The sequence below is a fragment of the Anas acuta genome, chromosome 18 (genome assembly GCF_963932015.1).
Source record: "Anas acuta chromosome 18, bAnaAcu1.1, whole genome shotgun sequence".
NCBI lineage: Eukaryota > Metazoa > Chordata > Aves > Anseriformes > Anatidae > Anas > Anas acuta.
The window spans coordinates 916,659-941,908 of record NC_088996.1 but is presented as its reverse complement, the minus strand read 5'-3'; the positions used below and the strand labels follow the sequence as shown (position 1 = coordinate 941,908).

At 42.8% G+C, this 25,250-nt stretch overlaps 1 long non-coding RNA gene across 1 annotated transcript in view; it reads right to left on the bottom strand.

Annotated features, from left to right (window-relative positions):
- Window positions 1–10,306, bottom strand: part of LOC137841842 (uncharacterized) — a 33,619-nt gene extending 23,313 nt beyond the window's left edge. The window contains exons 1-2 of the long non-coding RNA XR_011088780.1: window positions 10,197–10,306; window positions 9,977–10,099 (exon numbers count right to left, since the gene is read on the bottom strand). This is a non-coding gene — a long non-coding RNA (uncharacterized lncRNA). The remainder of the gene's footprint in view (window positions 1–9,976; window positions 10,100–10,196) is intronic.
- Between the last annotated feature and the right edge of the window lie 14,944 nt (window positions 10,307–25,250).

Below are 25,250 nucleotides of genomic sequence, written 5' to 3'. Positions count from 1 at the left end.
CTCACCAGAACTGAGTACAGGGGGACAATCACCTCCCCGATCCTGCTGGCTACACTATTCCTGATACAAGCCAGGATGCCACTGGCATTCTTGGCCGCCCTGCCAGCTAATGTTCAGACGAGCATCAATTAACACCCCCAGATCTTTTTCCTCTGCACAGCTTTCGAGTCACTCTCCCCTCAAGCCTGTAGTGTTGCATGGGGTTGTTTTGACCAAAGTGCAGGACCTAGACTTCGCAATGTTGAACCTCATCCCCTTGGCCTCTGCCCATTGATCCAACCTGTCCAGGTCCCTCTGCAGGGCCTTCCTATGCTCTGGCTGATTGACACTTCGCCCCAACCTGGTATTGTCTGCAAACTTACTGAGGGTGCACTCAATTTCCTCATCCAAATCATTAATAAAGTTATTAAAGAGGATGAGCCCCAACACCAAACCCTGGGGAACAGTACTGGTGACCAGTGTCCAGATGTATTTCACTCCATTCACCACCACTCTCTGGGCCTGGCTGTGCAGCCATTTTTTAACCCAGCAAAAAGTGTACCTGTCCAATCCCTGGGCTGCCAGCTTCTCTAGGAAAATACTGTGGGAGACTGTGTCAAAGCCCTTGCTGAAGTCTAGTTATACTACATCAACAGCTTTTTCCTCATTTACCAGGTGGGTCACCCACCTGGTAAATGGTTTGCCTTTCATGAACTCATGCTGACTGGACAAGATCCTGTTGTGATTTAATCCAGCTGGCAGCTAAACACCTCACAGCTGTTTGCTCACCCTCCCCCCTCCCTCTCTGGGATGGGGGTGAGAAATGGGAAAGTGAAGCCCGTGAGCTGAGATAAAGACAGTTTATTAAGAAAGGAAAATAATAATAACAACAACAATAATAACAATAATGATGAAAATAGTACTACTAATAATAATGTGTACAAAACAAGTGATGCACAATGCAATTGCTCACCACCTGCTGACCGATGCCCAGCCTAACCCCGAGCAGCCGGACCCCCCACCTCATCTAGCCACCCCTATATATTGTTTAGCATGACGTCAGATGGAATGGAATACCCCTTTGGCCAGTTTGGGTCAGCTGTCCCGGGTCTGTCCCTTCCAAGCTCTTGCTGCACCCCCAGCCTGCTCACTGGCAGGACAGAGTGAGAAGCTGAAACGTCCTTGGCTTGGTGTAAGCACTGCTCTGCAGCAATTAAAACATCGGGGTGTTATCAGCACTCTTCTCATCCTAATCCAAAACATAGCACCCTACCAGCTACTAGGAGAAAAATTAACTCTGTTCTTACTGAAACCAGGACAGATCCTCAGGCTGTCCTGTACAAGCTGTGTTATTGCATTCAAGATGACCTGTTCCATCACCTTTACTTGCACGGAGGTCAGGCTGACTGGCCTGTAGTTCTCTGGGTCCTCCTTATGACCCTTCTCATAGATGGGTGTGTCATTACCAAGTCTAAAGTCATCTGGGACTTCTCCACATGACCATGACTGCTGATAAATGATGGAGAGTGGCCCAGCAATCACATCCGCTAACTCCCTCAGCACCCTTGGGTGGATTTCATCTGGCCCCATGGACTTGTGACAGTCCAGGTGGAGCAGCAGGTCTCTAACTGTTTCCACCTGAACGGTGTGTGTGTGTGTGGAAGAATACCCCGAGGATAAGTGGTCTGACTAGTACAGACAGATGTAAAGAAGGCATTAAAAACCTCAGCCTTTTCCTTATCCCCAGTAGTCATGTTCCTCCCTGTGTCCAGTAAAGAATGGAGATTCTCTTGGACCCTCCTCTTGCCATTAATATATTTATAAAAACATTTTTTGTTATCCTTTACCATAGTGGCCTGGTTGAGCTTGTGCTGGGCTTTGGCCTTTCTGATTTTTTCTCTGCATATTCTGGCAATTTCCTTGTACTCTCTCTGAGTTTCTCTGTCCCTTCTTCCACTGGACAAGAACTCTGTTTTTCTCCTGGACACTAAGCAAAAGTTCTCTGTTAAGCTGCACCAGTCTTCTTCCCCATTGGCTCATCTTATGGTACATAGGGACAGCCTGATCCTGTGCTTTTAACACTTCCTGTTTGAGGGCCATCCAGCCTTCCTGGACCCCTCTGTCCTTGAGGACTGACTTCCAAGAGACCCTCCCTGCCAGTGTCCTCAGCAATTCAAAGTCTGCCCTCAGGAAGTCCAAGGTAGCAGTTTTACTGATCCCCCTCCTGACTTCACCAAGAATAGAGAACTCTACCATGTCATGGTCACTTTACCCAGGACAGCTCCCTACCACCACATCTCCACCAGTCCTTCTCTGTGAACAGCAGGTCTAGCAGGGCACCTCCTCTGGTAGGGTCGCTAACTGGCAGAGTCTGAAAGCTGTCTTCCATGAAATCCAGGAACCTCCTAGACTGCTTCCTCAGGGCTATATTATAGTTCCATCACATGTCTGGGAAATTAAAGTTGCTCTAGAGGACAAGCACTGGTGATTGAGCCAGCTGCTTACAAAACACCTAATCTGTCTCTTCATCCTGGTTTGACAGTCTAGAACAGACCCCCACCAGGATGCCTGCCCCCTGATCCTTATCCACAAAGGTAACGGTCTACCTTTTCATTCCCAACCCTGATCTCAACAGCACTGAAACACTTTCTAATATAGAGAGCTGTACCACCACCCCTTCTTAGCTGCCTGTCCCTTCTGAAGAGCTTGTAGCCATCCATTGCAGTACTCCAGTCATGGGAGTGGTCCCACCACATTTCAGTGATGGCAGCAAGGTCCTAGTTTGTCTGCTGCACAATTGCTTTCAGCTCCTCCTGTTTGTTGTGCATGCTGAGTGCATTGGTGTAGATGCAATTGAGTCATGCCATCAACCTCAGCCTCAGCCCTGGAACTGCTCTCCCAGGCTCATTTCTGTCAAATGTGGAGAGAGCTGAGAGAGCTGGGACAGTTCGGTGTGGTGAAGTCAGGCATGATCTTATCAATGTCTACAAACACCTGAAGGGAGAATGCAAAAAAGGCAGAGCCAAGCTCTTTTCAGTGGTGCCCAGGGACAAGAAAGGAGACAATGGCCACAAGCTGAAACACGTGAGGTTCCATCTGAATATCAGGAAGTACTTTTTCATTGTGCAGGTGACAGCACTGACAGAGGTGTCTGGAGGTGGAGTCTCCCTCGTTGGAGATATTCAAAAGCAATCTAGACATGGTCTTGGGTAACCTAATCTAGATGGCTCTGTTTGAACATCAGAGGATTGGACAAGATAACCTCCAGAGGTCTCTTCCAACCTTAACCATTTTATTCTGTGATTCTATGATTCTCTGAAGTGATAGTCCAGCTATATATATATGCAAACTTTTTCAGTTTCACTGTCTCACTTCTGCTGCCAAAGGAGGAAATGATTCCATCTCCCAGTGCAAAAGCAACCAGTCACTCTAAATAAAATAACAATTCTATCAAATACAGAGAGGAAAACTTTTACAGTCTTGCACACAGTGATCTCTTTTCTTACTATAAAGAGGTATAAATGTTGTTTCATTTACTTTGCAGTAAGTGAGAAGTGAGATGATGAAAGAGAAGAAAAGAGTGAATGTGATCATGATCAACATGTGTGAGACTTGATGCTCCACCTGGATGCATATAAGTCTATGTAGCCCCATAGAATTCATACCAAGGAACAGAAAAAGCTTTTTGATGTCATCACAAGACTTCTCAATTATTTTTCAAACACCTTGGGAATCTGGGGAGGTCCCAGTCAACTGGAAACTGGCAAAGTTGTTCCAATTTTCAAGAAGGGCAAGAAAGAAGACCTCAGTAATTACACGCATGTCAGTCTCACTTCAGTACCTGATAAAATTATGGAGAAGACTATACTGGAAGTTACTGAAAAACACTAGAAAGACAATACAGCAATTAGTCATAGCCAACACAGGTGGAAAGTTCTGCTCAATGACGTAATTTCTATTTATGACAAGATCACCCACCTATCTCACCAAGGGAAGCCAGTTGATATAATCTTTTTGGATTTCAGCAAAGCTTTTGGTACTGTTTCTCATAGTATCCTTCTGGACGTTATGTCCATAATACAGCTAGGCAAACACATAATACAATGGGTCAGGCTCAAAGGGTTATAGTAGATGACGTTACATCAGGCTGGCAGCTGGTCACTAATGGCATTCTACAGGATTCCATTTTAGAGACAGTTCTCTTTAATGTTTTCATAAAGTACATGGATGCAGGATGTCAGTGAATACTAAGTAAATTTGCTGATGACATTGGGAGGAGCTGTGGACTCCTTTGAGAGTACAGAAGCCTTTCAGAGAGGTCTTGACACCCAAGAGGTCTGGGTAATCACCAGCAGTATGAAGCTTACTAAGAGAAGGTGCCAGATTCTGCACCTGGGAATGAGGCAATGCTCGATATATGTACAGAATGGGAGATGAAAGGCTGGAGAGCAGCTCTGCAGAAAGAGTTCTGGGGGTTCTGGTCGAAAGCAAGTGCTGTAAGTCAACCATGTACCCTGGAAGCCAGAAGGACCAGTCATATCCCAGTGTGCATCAGACACAGCATTGCTGTCTGGTCGAGGGAAGGGATTGTCCCACTATACTCTGCACTTGTGTGGCCTCACCTAGAGTTCCATGTACAGTTTTAAGCACCACAATATAATGAGGATTTAAAACTATTAGAAAGTGGGTACAAAGATGGTCAAGGGTCTATTGGGTAAGATGTATGAGGAACAGTTGAAGTCACTATTTCAGCTGAGAGAAGACGATACTGAATGGAGGCCTTATCATGGTCTACAGCTTCCTCACAAAGGGGAGCAGAGGGGAGGCAATTATTTTTTTTTCTCTGGTGACCAGCGATAGGACCTGAGGGAAGAGCATGGAGCTGTATAAGGGGCAGTTCAGGTTGGTTGTTAGGAAAAGGTTCTTCACCAAGAGAGTGGTCAGACACTGAAACAGGTTCCCGATGGTAGTGATCACAGCACCAAGCCTGACAAACTTCAAGAATCACAGAATCACAGAATTGTCTAGGTTGGAAGAGACCTCAAGATCATTGAGTCCAATCTCTGACCTAACACTAACAAGTCCTCCACTAAACCATATCACTAAGCACTACGTCTAAATGTCTTTTAAAGACCTCCAGGGATGGTGACTCCACCACTTCCCTGGGCAGCCCATTCCAATGCCTAACAACCCTCTCAGTAAAGAAGTTCTTCCTAACATCCAACCTAAAACACCCCTGGCGCAACTTTAGCCCATTCCCCCTCGTCCTGTCACCAGGCACATGGGAGAATAGACCAACCCCCACCTCACTACAGTCTCCTTTAATGTACTTATAAAGAGCAATAAGGTCGCCCCTGAGCCTCCTTTTCTCCAGGCTGAACAATCCCAGCTCCCTCAGCCGCTCCTCGTAAGACTTGTTCTCCAGACTCCTCACCAGCTTTGTTGCCCTTCTCTGGACTTGCTCAAGCACCTCCATGTCCTTCTTGTAGCAAGGGACCCAAAACTGAACACAGTACTCAAGGTGCGGCCTCACCAGAGCTGAGTACAGGGGGACAATCACTTCCCTAGACCTGTTGGCCACACTGAAACATTGTAATACCATAAATGGGATAGGCATCCTTGAGTGTATGGGTGTAAATATAATCATCATTTTAAATTAACTTCTAACTTTCAAAAAAAATGTATAAATCTCTGAGTTGTTATACCTGGCCCAGATCATATTATCAGTGCAGCTGGTGGAGCCAAATGCTTCACTTACTCCTCAGAGATGTCTAACCTCCCCCTCAAATTTTACAATGTCAGCGAAAAATTAGATTCTTTCTTCTGAAACCTGACCCCAGGGAACAGTGATATCAATAAGCATAAAAATAGGCACTTCAGCTGGGGTCCTCAGAGGCATGTTTGTATGGGAATTGCTGAGCTGAGAGATTTTTATGCCAAATCAGGCTCCATCAGGTTCCCCCAGTATATGCAAGTACATTTGAGGAGATTGTCATACATTTAATATGCAATAGGGAGGCTAGCAAATTTTTAATCTACTCCAACATACACATGAATCTGAATGAGAGATATTTTCCAGCACCCTTGAAGGGATCCCTTCCACCGTAAAGAACATTCAATGTCATCTGGCACAGGGATCTGAAATGTCCTTCAGCACTTGAAAACGCCTAGTCAGCCTCAGGCCTTTCAAGCCTGAGAAGAGACAGCCAGGGGGTAAGATGAGGTCTGTAAAATCAGGAGAGGAAAAGGAGAGAGGATTGGGAGTGGATGGATCACTGAATCTTCCTATGTAAGAAGTAAATCAAGTGAAATTAATAGGTGGTCAAAGACAGAAGGAAGGGGTTTTCGAACAGTTTGTGGTTAATTTGCACAGCTCCTTGTGGTGGTTTTACCTTGCTGGGCAGCTGAACTCCACAACTGCTCTTTCATTTCCCCTCCTTACAAGAAGAGGGGAAGAAAAAATTATGCTGGAAAGAAAAAAAAAACGTGCCCACCCCCAACCCGCTGGCTCTGGGGGTTTCTATGCTGCAGCCCATGGAGGGGACCACAGTGGAGCAGGTGGAACTGCACTGATGGAGGCTGTGGCCTGTGGAGGACCCCCACAGGAGCAGATTCTGGGCCAGACCTGTAGCCCGTGGAGAGAAGCCCACACAGGAGCAGGTGACCTGGCAGGAGCTGCTGCACGTGGGGGACCCAGGTTGGAGCAGTGTGTTCCTGATGGATGGACCTGTGGTATAGACCCATATCTGGAACAGTTCTTGAAGAGCTGCTGTCTGTTGGCCATGCCACATCAGTTCAGCAAGGACTGTATCCCATGGGAGGGACCCCACATTGGAGCAAAGGAAGAGAGTGACCGAGAAGGAACATTGGAGACAAAGCACTGTAGACTGACCACAACCCTCACTCCCCTATTCCCCTGCACAGCTCAAGGGGAGGAGGTGGGAGAGGGTGGATGGAGGGAAGGTATTTTTGGTTTCTTTCCTTTGTTTCTCACTTCTCTAGCCTGTTACTAATAGGCAATAAATCTTACTGTCTCCTTACTCTGAGTCTGTTTTGCTCATCACAATAATTGCTGAGTGATCTCCCCATCCTTATCTCAACCCCTGAGCCCTTTGCATCATATTTTCTCCCCTTTACCCTTTGAGGAAGGGGGAGGGCTGAGAGAGAGGCTGTGGTGGAGCTCAGCTGCCCACCCGAGTAAAAAACCACCACACTTCCACAGGGTGGGCCAGCAGGCCTTTATTTTTTTTATTTTTTTTTTGCGTTACTACACAATAGGTATGATATGGCTAATGTATTTAATGTATTTGGCTGTCCTGAACCTGTTTCCTGGACAGAATCATGTTTTTAAGCATATGTTGTGCAGTATTTAATGGAAGAAAGTTAAAACAACAGATGAATGTTAAGTACATGAGGCTAAAGAGGCATCACACCCACCAGAATTTACTGCCATTTTTTTATTCTGCCCAAGAAAACATATAAGACCTCATCCTAAAAGACATTTTGGCAAATGATTTTGTGCAAAATGTGTTCACAAACTCTAAATGGAGCTTTTCTACAGTCTATATCTAATGGGAGTTCTCCATGGCCTGTATCTAGAGGGAGAGAGAGAAAAGAGGAAGAGATAGTATGGAAAATGGTCTGGAGAGATACCATGTAGAGTTTGAAGGGGCTGCCTAGAAGAAGAGACATCTTGGAAAGATAACCAATCAACACTGCAGCTACTTTCTCACATACAGTAGCTTTCTCCTCCCCTCCAATCCCAGTGCCTGTTTCTGTGCAGACTACTAATTAGTACCAGCTGCTGCTGTGTTCTCTCTTTATTTTTTCTCTCACTCCTGTTACTGCCCTTTTATCCTGATTTATCTTGGCAAATGTATGTAGCATGAATAGACACTGTTTCTGAGGGCATCTGTTCTTTTAATGCATTTGCCAATCTTTTGACTGACATGCTTCAAATCTTTTTATGTCTCCAGCTGCACCCAAAAGCAGTGGAAATTTCTGGATAAGAATATTAAATGAGCAATTTTTCTGTCCTCAGCTGTACTCTCCAGAAGTCTTTTCCTCATCCTGGTTATGAAAGAACGTCACCAGCCCATTTCAAATCGAAGACAGAACTAGAGAAGGCTCAATCTCTTTTACAACCCCCCCAGATATAAAACAATTTCACACAAATAAAATATCAACCCAATTCTAATATTCAGAGTGCAGGGGACACCATGGGGGTTGGAGCAGGAAGAAATAAGAGAGTGAGAAAGAACTGATGGCCAGTACTTTGAAAACTGAATACAACAAAGAGCAGCAATGAGGCAAACAATTAATCTGTATCAAAGTAAATGCCATAGGTTATGGTATTGGTCTGGTAATGACAGGTCATCAGAAGAATCAATTCAGACAAACCAGAGAGACAAATCCTACTGCTGCTTTTCTGTGCCTACTTGCACTTGGTTAGAGCTGCCACCTGTCTTGGGACACCTGCTGTGTACACATCTTGAGATCATGGAGAGAGAAATGTTGCTGCATTCTTGCAGGCTCGAACTCAAACTCCTCTTCTCCTGGCAAACTTGACAAACATTAACAATGAATAATCACCACTTGATATGGATTGCCCTAGGTAATGCAGTGGTGTAATGTGTACTGAGCTGATTATAGATGTCCTGCCCAACTATAACAATGCAAAGCAATTTTCTTTTAATCAAAGCTGATGGAGAAGGAAGATGGCTGGGACCCAAATCCAGGTAACTAAACAACATGGGTAGGACTAGAAGTTTCTGTTTTGCTGGAAGCAGAGATGCTAGTCAGACCAGAAAAGATGCAGCGTGGGCAATGATTAACATTACCCACTCAGAACTGGTCCCACTTAGACTGTAGGAAGAATAGAGAATCTCCAGATCGCCCCAGTCAAGGACAGGATCAGAGTTTACAGACTGAGACAGAGCCCAACAGGGAAACTCTGGGAGTCCAGCAATAACATTAGGAAAACTGGAGAAACAAAACAAAACAAAACAAAGCAAAAAAACACTGAATACATTAAACAAAGAGAGTTTAATATAAGCTTGATACCAAACACCAAAATGCCTCAGTGAGAATTTTACAGTATACAGAAAGTATTACTATGGACATACAAGGGCTTGCACAAATTATTGCATTACATTAACCTTTGCTGATTTCTTGCAAATATTACAGTAATACTGACTTTTCTGGGTCAGTTATGGTTATTTTTGCTATTATAAACAATTATTGTGTTTACTTGTGTTTTTAAATTATTCTCTCAAACTTACCCCATCTATCATCATTTCCTATTGTCTGAAACCAAATTTCTGAAGCAAAAATGTTACTTAAGTCTTTAGTGGATTGTGATTCTCTTTCCGTTTTCCTTCTTCTTTCCCCCCTTTTGATTTAGTAATTAGAATCAGCAGTAAGACCTTGAAATCCTTGAGATCAGATCTAGTAATGGAAAAAAAGCTTTTCTCCTCATAACTATTTCAGGTAAGACTGTAGTCAGGTGTCTTTTCCTTACCTATGTGGAGGACCTGAACATACATTTCAGTAGCTCATCATGGCACAAGAGCTCTGCTGCTTGACAAAAGCTGCAATCTCTATTATACTAACTGACCTACTCAGAGTAGCTGAATCTCTATTATACTAACTGACCTAATCAGAGTATGAGTTTCTTCTATTGTCAGCATCCATGAATCTGCTAAGAACTGAAACAATAGCACTTGGCAGTGTAACATCTCCAGTCATGTCAATCAGCTATAAATTCCCAGGTCTGAAGAACTCTGCAGTTTCAACCACTGCACAAAGGAGCGCTTTTTGTTTCTGTTTTTGTTGTTGTTGTTTTGTTTTTCCCCCGGAGTGACAATTTAATTGAATGAATGTAAAGGGCTGAAAGAAGTGAAGGTGTCACAGATTAGTAAGATACCACTAGTTTGAGTCACATAAACAAATTATAGGCAGTTTTCTAGTTCATTTCACTAACAAAATAATGTGTTACCTTAAAATCAGGATACTGTTGGTTGAAGACAAAACACCACAGAGCTTGTGTTGAGTGAGTAAATGCTTCTTTCAGAACAATGCATTGTTCAAGTCAGTTATTCCACTTGAAATGTAACTGCAACTGCCATACCAACATGAAAAGCAGTGAGTTAAGTTCTGGGGCTCTTGTAATGGCATACCACAAACTGAAAATTTTGAGATATTCAATTTTATTTTACCTGAACTACTGAAACTACCTCTTCTCTTTTCTGGCCCCCTCAGAATGGGGGAGGGGAAGTTGTATCTTTGGAGCTGGCAGACTGAGGCAGCTGATAGATCATCTTCTCAGGAAGGATCTATTTTCAGCATATCTAATTCCCTACTCCTACACAAAGAATGTCAGCACTTCAGTGTCTTGCTCACACCACATAGCTATGCAGGATATTCTATACCCAGAGACAGATTTCAATCAACTACTTTTTTTTTTTGTCTGTTCTGTGTTTTACTTCCAGCACTAGTGGAGGCCAGCCATAAGAGATGGAAAGAGGATTCCCAGAAATTTAATTGTTTGCAGGACCCTACTTGTTTTTCTTTTTGTATCAAGACACTGTTGGCTCTTTCAGGACTGTCCCTCTGCATTGTATAGCTGAATCTTGATTTGACATGGCATATAGATTCACAAGGTTGAATGCAGTGCTGTTCTAAATTTCAGATGCTATTCTGTATTTGTGTTCATAGTGTGAAGGAATGTATAGGAACACTTTTTCTTTCTGAATAATGACTGTGATAGTCTATTCTGTAACTTTATTGTCTCACTGGAACAGACCCTGGGGTGAAGTAATGTTATCACATTGTGCAATACTTACCTGGTGGAGAGAACTAGCTGGTTTACTCCACATTGCATTCTGGAAGCAAAGTATCATGTTTGTATACAGAATCAAACTGGAGTAAAACTGTGAGACATGCTGACAGTGACAGAATTGACAAAAAAAAAAAAAAAAATCTTGAAAATTTCTCCATCACCTCTGCATGGCCATGTAAAGAATACCATGCATCTCCTTTAAACAATTAATTTAACAGTAGTTGATAAAGGTTTAATATTTCCAGGGGGGAAAGCCATGATTATACCATGCCACAGACTGAGATGAGATGGATAAAGATCCTAAGAACACAAAGAGCAGTGTGGTGGAAAAAAATATTAATGTTTAAGATTTGAGAGGTCTAAGAAGTTTGTCCTAACAAAAGGAACATTCAATTCAACCAAAAACTAGCAGTCTATCTCCCAGATAAGAAAAGATGGGATATGATACTCCTACACGTCCCACCACAGTGTCAACTGTGACTGTTCAAAAGAAACTTAAGGAATTCATCCCTCCCAGGAATAGGTACTTAGCTTAATTAACATATAAATGATTCTCTGAAATCCGTTCTTCCCAAGAATGCACACCTGGCTTTGTTAACATTAGGATGATTTTCAATACCTCTTTAATTTATTTGAAACAGTATTTAAACCAGGTCTCTGATACCACTGGGGAAAAAAGCATGGGGGCACGTGGGGGGGGGGGGGGAATGCTGCCTGAGCATTTTTTCACAATGGTCAATGGTCATAGTTAATGAAGCTTCTGTCTGACTGAGGCTTCTGTTTTAAAATTTTACTTATGTTATTACACACTCGAAGACATGATATTCTCTGACAGTAAAAAATTACATTGTAAAGGTGGAAGCTAACTGGAGGCTGTTTTAGGTTGGCAGGCAGGGTGACAGCCTGATGTTCAACATGAAAGAAGCATTAACACCACCTCTGGATAGTCCCACGATATCTAGTGATATCCCTATGGTACCAGGGATTTGTTTGGGACCTCCTAATTTAACAAGAAGCCTGGACACAACTGAGAAAACTGTAAACAACACTCTAGAAGAAATACAGGGCCAGGAAAGGTAAGTTCAATAGCATTTCGCATCATTATTAGTGACCGGGATGATGGGACAGAATGTGCTCTCAGCAAGTTTGCTGAAAATGCAAAACTGGGAGCACTGGGTGTTAGGAACCCTGACAGGAGGATGGAGAAAAGGTCTGATTGGAACTTGAATAAAGGGAAATGTAAGGTCCAGCTCCCAAAAAGGAATAAAAACATACCTAAGCACAGGCTGGGGATGAGGCAGCTGGAATCCAGTTTTACACAGAGGAACCTGGCAGTCCTGGTGGACAAGTTTAACATGAGCCAGCAAGGTGCCCTTGCAGAAGAGAAGACCAAGCATCCTGCTCTAGCTGCTTTAGGACTATAGAGTTGCCAACAGGTCAGTGGAGGTGATCTTTCTCTCTGCTCAGTAAAAGCACAAAATAAACTACAGAAATTATCAGAAAATAAAAGAGAGGGAAAAAAAAATCACAGATTTTTGCTGCATTTCAATGTTAAGTCTATATCTGTAAGTGTATGAAACCTGAACACAGTGGCTGTTCTGATCCCCAGTCTAAGAGAGAAGATACCAGAACTGAGTATGTCCAGAGAGAATAATAGATAGTGGTTTAGGGCTATTACCTGAACGAACATGAATAATTGCTTCCAGTGGACCTATTATCAAAAAATTCATCTAAATTTAAAGGAAATAAAAAAAAAATATAAAAATCTTTATAATTCATTAGTCTTTTGACTTTCAGAGTATTCTGTGGAAAGTTTGCACTTCCAAAAAAGAAGGGTCTTGCCTTACATAGTATAATTTATATACAGGCCACTCCTGATCACTGATCTCTCTCTCTCTCTGTCTTTCTCTCTTCCCTCCTCCCTCCCCCCCTCCCCACCCCCCGTGTACACACTGCTGTCACTGCTGTGTATTTTTTTAGTGGAGTAATCACATGAACAGCCTAGATGAGATGTGGGTGCCTCATCAATATAATAGCATAGCAAAATAACGTTTGCTGATTGTATTTTCTTTTTATGTACTGTTAATGTTTAGAGAGCTGCCAAACTCTGACCTATTTTTTTTGTGTGCCACATTTTTTAATTCCTTTTTATAAAGTTTCTGTGATGTCTGGCTATGCCAGGACTCTGAACTAATCAAAACTTTGCATTCTGCAGAAATCGTGCTTTTTATGTCACAAAGTCAACAATATTACAGGACTGTTATATCCTCAGATGTAATCCTACTTAAATGGAGACTATGACTGACAGTTTGGAAGAACACACAAAAAATAGGAAACAGATCAGAAGCACAGAGGTTTTACAAATAAATCTCCTTTATTTATTACATCTTGGTTCCATTCAGTGGAATCTTTTCTGTGAACTCTTTGCAATCTGCCATAAAAAACATAAGAAAAACATATCCACAGTGAACAGTTGCTTCATATATTGCAATAAATTACCATTTTGGGTGAAGGAAGCCTGGACAAAGGAGGGAAACAGGCATACATTTTGTAAGTTTCTTTATTTTACAGCAAGGAGAGCATGTGGTCACGCTGGAGAAAATATGTAAAATGAAGCTACAAAGCTATTAAAAAGTAACTTCGAAGGGACTGTGAGGATTATTAATCACAGAATGGCCAAGGTTGGAAGGGACCTTGAAGATCATCTAGTTCAACCTCCCTACTCAGTAAGATCATCTAGAGCAAATTGCACAGGATGGCATCCAGGTGGGGTTTTGAATATCTCCAGAGAAGGAGACTTCACAACCTCTCTGGGTAACCTGTTGTAGCGCTCTGTCACCCTCCCAGTAAAGTGCCCCCTCATATTGAGCCAGAACTTCCTGTGCTTAAGTTTGTGCCCATCGCCTCTTGTCCTGTCACTGGGCACAACTGAAAAGAGACTGGCTTCATTCTCTAAACACCCTTCCTTCAGGTATTTACATATATGTTAATGATATCTCCCCTCAATCTCCTCTCCAGGCTAAACAAGCCCAGTTCTCTCAGCCTGTCCTTGTGCAACAGGTGCTCCAGTCCTCTAATCATCTTTATAGCCCTCCTCTAAACTTACTCCAGTACTTCCATGTCCCTCTGGTACTGGGGAGCCCTGAACTGGACAAAATACTCTGGATGTGGCCTCACTAGGCCTGAGTAGAGGGGGAAGATCACCTCTCTTGACCTGCTGACAACACTCTTCCAAATGCACCCCAGGATAGCATTGGCTTTCTTGGCCACAAGGGTACACTGCTGACTCATGGTCAGCCTACTGTCCACCAGGACTGCTTGGTTGCTCTCTGCAGAGCTTCTCATAGCTTCTCATATAACATCCCAAGTTGGAAGGGACCCATGATGATCATTGAGCCCAATTCCTTGCGCCTACACAGGTCTACCCAAAAGTTTAGACCATGAGCTGGAGCTGCTCTCCAGCAGGGCAGCCGCAGCCTGTAATGGTGCTTGTGGTTATTCCTCTTCAGGTGTAGGACCCTGCACTTGTCCTTGTTGAGCTTCATGAGGTTCCTCTCAGTCCAACTCTCCAGCCTGTCGAGATCTCTCTGAATGGTGCACAGCCCCCTGGGGTATCAGCCACTCCTCTGGGCTTTGTGTCATCAGCAAACTTGCTGAAGGTGCATTCCATTCCATCATCTAGGTTGATGATGAGTAAGTTGAACAAAAACTGGACCCAGTACTAACCCCTTGGGGACAACTCTAGCTACAAGCCTCCAACTAGATTGAACTACTAAGTACAAGCCTCTGAGCTCTGCCATCCAGCCAATTATCAATCTACTTCACTGTCCACCCACCTAGGCCACATTTTCTGAGCTACTCTATGAGGATCTTATGGGAGACAGTATCAAAAGCCTTGCTGAAGTCAAGGTAGATCAGATGCAGTTAACATGTCCAGTAGCATGGAGTAGTTTCCAGAGACCGTGAGCAAATGCTGACCAGAACATGCTCACACTTGTAGGCATTTATGTGCTAGATTCTGACTCTAGGAAATGCAGTCAGGTAATGGTCAGATGGTCTCAAGAGAAAGAGGACACCAGTCATTAATTGTGTCCTTTTTCATATTACTCTGTTTTCCTATCATCTTTTCAATAACACAATTTTTAATTAAGCCTGTTTGTTGATATAGTAGGAATGGAAATGGGAGGCTGCTCAGACCATCTGATCAAACTTTTCTAGGCTTTGAGGTAGGGCTTTGAGATGATACTTTAATAAGGGCTCTTAGGTCCCAAGACTCATCTCTTTGTACCAGTCATGTCATGACAATAAGGTTATCTCTGTTCTCATCTACCTGCAGTTGTAGCTGAGAGAAAAAGTTCAATTAAATCCACTTTCCATCAGTTCTTATGATCAGAGTATACCAGTTTTCATTCCTGCCTCCAAGAAGCAGAGGGTCAGGAATTGCTATGCCAAAAATAAAAATGTATAGAGGAGTTTTTAAATAAAAAAAATTGAGAGAATGCAGAAGTTCATGTAATTTGGGGTTAAGTCCTACTGTTCTCTCTTCGAAAACATTAGTAGGTCTCCCAGATGGATTCACAAGCATCTGTTTCTAGACCAGATAAGGTACGTCACTGGAGGGCACCAATCATAACAAGAAAAGGTAAGAGAACAGTCCCCAAAGCAATGCCTCCAGTTTAGTAGTAAACCACTGCATGAAATGAATGGGGAACATTATATTCTAATACTGCATTTTATGCTAAAGCATTAGACCACTCTTTCAAGCATTAGCCACTCTTAAAAAGCAGTTGTCCAACACAACAGAAAAAGAGCCTCAGGATGACTTGTCTGTAAAATTTTGTGCAGCAGTAAGAAGGGGCCTGCCATTTCTATTTACTGGAAACAACCAAACCAAACCAAAACAAACCAAAACAAAACAACACAAAACAAAAGAAAAACTGATATATAATTGTCCTGTTTGTTCAAAGAACTTTAATGTTCCCTGTTACTGAACATACAGTGTTTCATTAGCATTTTACACCTTCAATTTGGAAATTCTGGAGTCCTGCCTTGCTTTGCCCTTGTTCATTTTCACAATTAGTATACAAAGAAATGTTTGGAAGTACAATGTTGCAGTCTTTTAACTTACAACATCACCTGCCCTTGTATGTTGTTTGCTCACTTATTACTTCCTAGAGCATGGGGCGTTAACTCTGCCTAACAGCCAAACACCCACCCAGCCACTCACTCTCTGTGCTGCCCCTTGCCCTCAGTAGGACAAAGGGAGAAAATAGGAAAACCAAGAATGATAAAGGTCATGAGTTGCAATAAAGAACATGAGATTGCTTACCAATTACTGCCACGGGCAAAGCAGACTAAACTTGGAGAAAATTAACTTTGCCAATTTAAATACATATTTTTGAGGAGGGAGAAACAAAAAGACAAATATTAAAACAACATTTTTCTCCCTCCTTTACCTAGGCTCAGCTTCACTCCAGGGTCTCCACCAAGCAACACAGGGGTTTATTGTCAGCACACAGCAGTTCCTCTCTGCTGCGCCTTCTTTCTCACACTTCTGCTCCCACATGAGTCCTCCTCAGGCTGCAGGGAATACCTACTTTGCTATGGAGCACCTCCTCCTTCTCCTTCTCTGTCCTTGTGTCCCTCTGCTGTTTCTCACTCTTTTTTATCCCTACTCCTTTCTTTCTTCCAGCATTTTCTATATTTTCCCAAATACATTTCCATAGAAGCACCACAAGTTTCACAGATGGGTTCAGTTGTGTCCTGCAGTAGGGAACTGTCTGTGTCCAGCAAGTGGGCAGCTTCTGGTCTTTTCTCACAGAGTCCCCAGTACTAAAACCTTCATAATGACAGCCAATACACAGAGTTAAGTCACTTACCACTTTTTTTTTTTTTCTTGAAGTGGGAAATGTCTGTGGTATATGTTCAAAGGGAGATCAAAACAAGAACTTAAAGAGGATAGCTGACACAAAGTTAAGGGGGGATTTTAACCACCCTAATAACAACTGTAATGTTAATACATTATGGCACAAAAAAAAAAAAAAAAATCCAGAAGATTTGAGTGCATTTATGACAACTTACTGACACGGGTAGTCGAGAAGTTGACAAGAGAAGATGCTCTGCTGGATCTGGTACTTACAAACTAGGAAGAATGGGTCAAGGATGTGAAGATCTGGCTTAGTAAGCATGAGATGGTGAGATGCAGGATCCTGAGGGGAGAGAAAAAATAAAATTGCAAGATCATAATCCTGGACAACAGGAGAGCAGACTTTGGCCTGTTCAGGGATCTATTTGAAAAAATAAATAAATAAATAAATAAATACATAAATAAATAGGGAGGTACCCTAGAAGAAACAGGGAACAAGAAAGCTAGCTAATTTTCAAGGATCATCTCCATCAAGCTCAAGACTCATCTATCATGACATTGGCATGCAGGAAGTCCCAGAAAAGTCTTAGGAGCCATGCATGGATGAACAAGGAACTCCTGACAAAAATCAAACATAAAAGAGAAGGCAAACAGGAGACAGACGCAAGATAACATGACCTGGAAGAAATATAAAGACACTATGAGTGTGCAGGGATGAGGTTAGGAAAGCCAAAGTCTATCTTGAGTAGAATCTGGCAAAAGGTTGAGAAGAGCAACAAGAAGGGCTTCTAGAGGTACATCATCAAAAAATGAAGACTAGAGAGAAGGTAGGTCTGCTGCTATATAGAGCAGGGTACCTGATGGCAGGGGACATAGAAAAGGCCAAGATACTGAGTCTTCTTTCACCTTTATTTTCACTAATAAGATCAGTCTTCAGAAATCTCAGAACCCTAAGACTAAGAAATGTCCGGGAAGTATGAAACAATGAAGACCTAACCTCAGTAGAGTAGAACTAAATTAGACAAAATAGCATGGTTTCAGCTGAGATAGTGTTTTCTTTGTAGAGGTTCATATGATGCTCCATTTAGGATTTTTGATTAGAACAGTGATGACAAAACAACAATGTTTTTAGTTGTTACAGAGCAATGCTTAAACAGAGCCAAGGACTTTTCAGCCTCTCATGCTGCCCTGCCAATGAGGAGGCTGGGGCTGTACAAGAAACTGGGGCAGTATAAGAAGTTGGGAGGGGACAGAACCAGGACAGTTGACGTAAAAAGAACGAAAATATATTTTATATATACCATATGATGTAATGCTCACCAATAAAAGTCGGGGTAAAGGGTGAGGGGAAGGGGAAACTGGGGGGAACACATGTTCGGAGCGATGGAGTTTGCGTTCCCAAGAAACTGTTATGCGTGATGAGCCCTACTTTCCTGAAGGTGGCAGAACATCTGGCTGCTGATGGGAAGTAGTGAGTGAATTTCTTGTTTTGTTTGGCTTGCAGGCACAGCTTTTACTTTACCTACTAAACTGTCTTTATCTCAACCTATGTGTTCTCACACTTTTACCTTTCCAGTTCTCACCCCCACACCACCTAAGTAGAATTGAAAAGAGGCTGTGTGGTGCTTAGCTGCCTGCTGGGGTTAAAGCACAACACAAGAATTGAAGAATTTGGATGTACTCAAATCCATGTGACCTGCTGGGATACATTCACAAGTGCTAAAGGGGGTTGGCCAATGTCACTGCAAAGTCATTATCAATTATCTTTGAAAGATGGTGGTGACTGGGAAGGTTCCTGAGGACTAGAAGACAGGAGAAAAGAAACCAGGAGGTTCCTTCAGTTCACTGATCATAACTTTCTGATGTAAATGGTGGATGTGCCAACTGGGAGAGGAGTGCTGCTGAATCTTGTCCTCACTAACGAGAAGGGTCTGGTTGCAGTGGTGAAGGCTGAGTGCAGCCTTGGTTGCAGTGACCATGAGATAGTGTAGTTCGGGATCTCATGTAGCAGAAACAGAGAACCAAGATGAATCACAACCCTGGACTTCAGTAGGGCCAAATTTGTCCTTGTCAAGGAATTGTTAGGGGAAACACCATGGAACAAGGTACTTGAAGAAAAAGGGGCCCAAGAGCTGGTTAGCATTCAAGGGATGCTTCTTCTGAGCTCAAGATAAAAGCATCCCAACAGGTAGGAAGTTAAGAAAGGGGTCCAGGAGACTTGCATGGTTAAACATGGAATGCTGGGCAAAATCAAGTGGAAGACGAGAGTCTACAGGTCATGGAAGAAGGGGCTGGCCACTTGGGAGGAATATAAAACTGTTGTCAGAGGATGTAGGAAGGCAACTATGAAAGCTAAGGTGTCCATAGAATTAAAACTTGCAAGAGGGGTCAAGAACAACAGAAAGGATGTAGTAGGTATACATGGCAAGGTTTTGGTAGCATGTGGGCCATAGGGGTAGCTTATGTGAGAAGAATCCAGAAGCTGCCCCATGTTAGATGAGGGCCCCACTGCTGGCCAGAGCCAGGCCAATAAGAGATGTTTTTTGTACCTCTGTGAGAGTATATTTAAGACAGAGACAAAAAGTTGCTGGGAAACAGCAGCTGGGAGAGAGAGAGGAGGGAGAAACAGCCTTGCAGGCACCAAGCTCAGTGAAGAAAGAGGGGGAGAGGTGCTCCAGGCTCCAGAGCAGAAGTTCCCGTGGCCTGTGGTCAAGACCATAGTAGAGCAGACTGTCCTGCAGTCCATGGAGTACCACTGTGGAGCAGGGTTCCATGCTGCAGCCCATGAAGGGGACCACAGTGGAGCAGGTGGAACTGCACTGATGGAGGCTGTGGCCTGTGGAGGACCCCCACAGGAGCAGATTCTGGGCCGGACCTGTAGCCCGTGGAGAGAAGCCCACACAGGAGCAGGTGACCTGGCAGGAGCTGCTGCACGTGGGGGACCCAGGTTGGATCAGTGTGCTCCTGATGGATGGACCCGTGGTATAGACCCATATCTGGAACAGTTCTTGAAGAGCTGCTGTCTGTTGGCCATGCCACATCAGTTCAGCAAGGACTGTATCCCATGGGAGGGACCCCACGTTGGAGCAAAGGAAGAGAGTGACCGAGAAGGAACATCAGAGACAAAGCACTATAGACTGACCACAACCCTCACTCCCCTATTCCCCTGCACAGCTCAAGGGGAGGAGGTGGGAGAGGGTGGATGGAGGGAAGGTATTTTTGGTTTCTTTCCTTTGTTTCTCACTTCTCTAGCTTGTTACTAATAGGCAATAAATCTTACTGTCTCCTTACTCTGAGTCTGTTTTGCTCATCACAATAATTGCTGAGCAATCTCCCCATCCTTATCTCAATCCCTGAGCCTTTTGCATTGTACTTTCTCCCCCTTGCCCTTTGAGGAGGGGGAGTGAGAGAGTAGCCATAGTGTTACTTGGCTGCTCACCCAAGTAAAACCACTACAAAGGGCTTCTTCAAATACAATGCAGATAAAACTAATACTAGAGGCAATATAGGCCCTCTAACGAATGAAGTGGGTGCCCTGCTGGCAGAAGATAAAAGAAAAGGTGGAGTTACTGAGTGCCTTCTTTGTTTCTGTCTGTAATGCCAGAGGCTGTCCTGAGGAACTCCATATCCCTGAGGCCCCAGAGGAAGTCGGAAAAAAGGAGGAGTTTGCCTTGGTTGGTGAGGGCTGGGTTTAGGACCGATTAAGCAAGCTGAACATCCAGAAGTCCCTGGAACCTGGTGGAATGCATCCGCGGGTGCTGAGGGAGCTGGCAGAAGTCATTGCTAGGCCACTCTCCATCATCTTTGGTACGTCATGGGCATTGGGAGAGGTGCCTGAGTACTGGTGGAAAGCAAATGACAGTCCAGTCTTCAGAAAGGGCAAGAAAGAGGTCCCGGATAACTGTAGATGGTCAGCCTCACCTCCGTCCCTAGTAAGGTGATGGAACAACTTATCCTTGGTATTGTTTCTAGTCATATCAAGGATAAAAGGGTCATTAGGGGAAGTCAACATGGCTTCAACAAGGGGAAGTCGTGCTTGACCAACCTGATAGCCTTTTATGAGGATATATCTGGGTGGATAGATGATGGAAAGGCGGTGGACTTGGTGTATCTTGATTTCAGTAAAGCCTTTGACACCATCTCCCACAGCATCCTCAGAACTAAACTGAGAAAGTATGGTCTGGATGATCGGGTAGTGAGGTAGACTGGGAAATGGCTGTAGGGAAGAAGCCAGAAGGTTGTGGTTAAAGGGACAGAGTTGAGTTGGAGTTCTGTATCTAGTGGGGTCCCTCAAGGCTTGGTGTGCACTGTCAGCAACTTTGCTGATGACACTGAACTGGGAGGAGTGGCTGACACACCAGAAGGCTGTTCTGCCATCCAGCAGGACCTTGACAGGTTGGAGAATAGTGCGGGGAGAAATTTAATGACATATAACGAGGGCAAGTGTAGAGTCCTGCATCTGGGCAAGAATAACCCCAGATACCAGTATAAGCTGGGGACTACCCTGCTGGAAATCAGCGAAGGGGAGAAGGACCTGGGGGTCCTGGCCAGATGACCATGAGCCAGCACTGTACCCTTCTGGCCAAGAAGGCCAATGGCATTCTGGGGTGTATCAGAAAGGCTGTGGTTAGTAGGCCAAGAGAGGTTCTCCTCCCCCTCTACTCTGCCCTGGTGAGACCTCATCTGCAATATTGTGTCCAGTTCTGGGCCCCTCAGTACAAGAAGGACAGGGAACTGCTTGAGAGAGTCCAGCACAGAGCCATGGGAATGATTAAGGGAGTGGAGCATCTCCCTTAAGAGGAAAGGCTGAAGGAGCTGGGTCTCTAGCTTGGAGAAGAGGAGACTGAGGGGTGACCTTATTAACATCTATAAATATGTAAAGGGCAAGTGTCAGGAGGATGGAGCCAGGCTCATCTAAGTGACATCTAATGATAGAACAAGGGGCAATGGGTGCAAGCTGGAACATATGAGGTTCTGCTTAAATATGAGATGAAACTTTTTCACAGTGAGGATGACAGAACACTGGAACAGGCTGCCCAGGGGGGTTGTGTAGTCTCCTTCTCTGGAGACATTCAAAACCTACCTGGACACATTCCTGTGTGACATGATTTAGGTGTTTCTGCTCTGGTAGGGGGGTTGGACTCTTTCAAGGTCCCTTCCAAAATCCCTAACATTCTGTGATTCTGTGAATCTGTGATTTCCAGAAGGAACTGCAGCCCATGGAGAGCCCATTCTGGAGTGGGAGAGAGTGTGAGGTGGAAGAAGCATGTAGACACTATTAAGGAATGACTGATACCTCCAATTCCATATTCCTCTGTGCCCTTTGTGAGTTGGGGCAGAGGAGTCAGGAATGAAAGAGTTAAGTTGAGCTTGGGAAGTGGTGGTGGGTGGTGTCATTTCAATAGTTTGTCTTCATTTCTTACTATCCAACTCTTTTAAAATTGTAAATAAATTAATTTTCCTCAAATTGAGTCTGTTTTGTCCATGACAGTAACTGGCAAGCAGTTTCCCTGTTTTTATTTTGTCCCATGATCTTTTCCATGCTATTGTCTCCCCCTGTCCTGTTGAGGAGGGAGAGTGAGTGAGTAGCTGGGCTGGAGTTTGGCCCATAGCTGAGGTAAAACCATGATATTATTATGACTCTTCTCTGTGGTTACCAGTGACAAGAAGCAATAGGCACAAATTGAAATAACAGAAATCACTTTTAAACATAAGAAAAAAAACTAGCAGTGAAGGCAAACAAGTGCTGGAACAGGTTGTTGAGAGAGGCAAATATGGAACAAAGTCCAAACTCCTACCTATTCAATGCAACACTAAAAACTGTAGTTTCAACTTTGAGAAAACTGGACTTACAGACATTTTAGTTATTTCAGTTGCAACTGATCTGCTTAATCATTTTATTTCTTCAAGATGAAAGTAATTTAAATCAGATTATTAGAAAAGATCATATAATGAAAATTAGTCAGAAAAATTCATGAACCATGTAGTTGTTCAAATCTGTTTGAATTCCAGTTCTCTAGGTACAAGGTGACCTAAACAACATGAAAAAAAATACTAATTGCAGATTAGGTAAAGTAGATTTGTTCATTATTTACAAACTATTTTTATTTTGAAATTGAGTGAATTTTACATTAATGTTTTTGTTTTTTTTCCTCTTCCTAATCTTTTGTGTGTGTGTGTGTTTCTTTGTTTTTGATTTGTTTCTTTTTTTGTATCATTGCAATATAGGAGACTGAATAGATAAACAGTTTTTTTAATAAGTATTTTTTACTTCATTATATATTTTTTTAACTCTCTCTGGCTTTTAAAAATCCAAGTAGCCCTCAGAAGTTATAGGACACCTAATGAAGTAAAGAAAAAAAAAGGAAGGAAAAAGAACTGCAATGGAATCACAGAATCACAGTATCACAGAAGGTTGCCCAAGACCTATCCAGAAAGCTTTCAAATATCACCAAGGAGGAAGATTCCACAACCTCTCTGGGCAACCTGTGCCACTGCCTTATCACCCACACAGTAAAGAAGTGCTTCCTCAGGTTTAGATGGAAAAGAGATTCCTCTGCCTGATGTTTAGATGGAAGAGATTGTTTATATGATTAAATAAATAGATATGGGGATAAGGGAAAAGACTTTGAAGATATGGGAATATGTAAATTTAATAAAGACTTTAAAAATATAAAAGACTTAATAGATATGGGGATAAAGACTTTAGTAAGGGTTTTTACATTGTATCCTATGCAATCTCATTCAGAAAAATGGACTAGATAGATGGACTATTAGATGGTTTGTAATTGACTGGACATCTGAGGTCAAGGGATTGTGATGAATGGCATGCTATTAAATAGTCAATAACAAGTACAGTGGTTCAACACTGTGACCCATATTGTTCAACATTTTCATAAACGCCTGGGGCAATGATGATACAGAGTGTAGCCCTGGCAAATCTGCAGATGTCAAATCCAAACACAAGCCAGAAGTGCATTCTTATTGTTAAGAGAAACAAATCATATATGAGGCTACATTAGGAAGAGTGTGACTGCTTCTTTGAAGGTAGTTATTATTCCCCTGCTATTCAAGAAGGATGTGGAGAAAGTGGCAAGGGTGCAGTGGTGGGCTACCAAGCTGGTCAGCGCACAAAACCTACAAGGAATTTAGTCTGACAATAAGGCTATATGGTGATATGGCAGACAACTATTCGGCAGGCAGTTAAAAGGATGATGAAGACAAGTTCTTCTTTTAGTGTCAGAAGATGAAACAAAGGCGATGGCCACAAGCAGTGACTTGGAATGTTCAGCCTGGACATTATTTTTCACTAGGCAGATAGTGCAAAATTGCAACAGATTTTCAAGAGAGGTTGGATATTTTCATGGCTTGAAAGCATGATTATGAACCTCCAGAGGTCCTTTCCCACTGACATTTCTCTGGTTCTATGAAGTTACCATTTATTTTTCTACTGCAGACAAATGAATTTGGGGAGCATTAACCACTGTTTCCACTCAGTAGCCTTAGGATCAGGACAGGGTAAGAGGAACATCTCATCTCATACAGCAAATTAAGGAAAAATGCCTCTGACTTGGCAAGTGCTCTTCTCAGGGAAATGATAGATATAAAGGTTGTTTATAGCCACTTTTCCAACCTAGATGGAGAGGGAAGGCAATCCAAAAGAACTCTAGAGCCACAGAACATCAGGATGGTTCTGGGACCTGGTGGTATACTTACTGCAGGGAGAAAATGTGAAAAGTGCTGTATCTGATGAAGTCCATGGATTGCAGAAAGCTGTCCTTTTTTTTTTTTTTTTTTTTTACCAGGTTTCTAGGAAAGGAAGATAAAGACACAGGGAACAGAAAAAAGATAAGTCATCTGTCATTCCCTCTTTAATCCGTTGCCTTCCCAGATTATTTGTGTTAGACCTAGGAGGTGAAACAAAATACAAAATGTCAAACTGACAGACAGGAAGATATACTGTGTGATCTTTGAACCAGTATACTGGAATCCAAGTCATCTTCTTCAATTTACATGTGCAGAGGAACCAAGAAGGAAGCTGAAATATAAAAAATAATTTTGAACTAATACTAGACATATGAACAAACTAAGGACTTTATAAGTAGGTATTGCCAAGGTCACAGAGAGCCTTAATCAGAACTAAAATGTTGAGAGGCTTCTTACTGCTGTACAGATTTAAGCTGCTAAGCTTTCAGTTCCTGAACAACTTAAAAGTCATTATATCAAAAGTGAGAGGCAAGTTTATGAAAAAAATACAGACCCAACTTGGAGTTAATTCCATATAAAGAATAATCAAGTCCATTCTTTGTTGATTATATAGTTTATTAGAATAAGAGAAGAATTAGAATAAGAATATTAATTAGAATATATTTTCTATCTCTCCTTTTATCCTGTTTCTCATGCTAGACGATGAATAAAACCTTTCCATTTTCTTCTATGACTTTCCTGCAGGAACTCGATATTATTGCAGGAACTCAATATTATTTTTCAAGCATAAAGTCTCTATAAATACATGCCATCATTTTCTTCCCTCACTTTAATTGTTCAGAAAGATACTGGCATCCT